Source organism: Neophocaena asiaeorientalis, unplaced genomic scaffold (genome assembly GCF_003031525.2).
Source record: "Neophocaena asiaeorientalis asiaeorientalis breed wild unplaced genomic scaffold, Neophocaena_asiaeorientalis_V1.1 scaffold14, whole genome shotgun sequence".
NCBI classification, from domain to species: domain Eukaryota; kingdom Metazoa; phylum Chordata; class Mammalia; order Artiodactyla; family Phocoenidae; genus Neophocaena; species Neophocaena asiaeorientalis.
Window position 1 is genome coordinate 11616164 of NW_020175192.1, and position 231 is coordinate 11616394.

Sequence of the window (231 nt, forward strand, 5' to 3'; positions counted from 1 at the left end):
CTCGCGGGGGCGGGGCGGGGCGGGGCCGGCTCTGGTTTAAGGTTCCACTTCGCTGGGGTAAGCGGGTTTGTGCCAGGGGGCGGTGCATGGCCACCATCTGGTTTTAGCGCAATCCGGGGATCGATGGACTCGGATTTAAAACAGCCGTTTAGTTTGATCCAACGCACGTCATTGTGACCTCATTATACCCACTGTTCATTCTCAGTCTCCTTTCCTTAAGCATCTTACTGC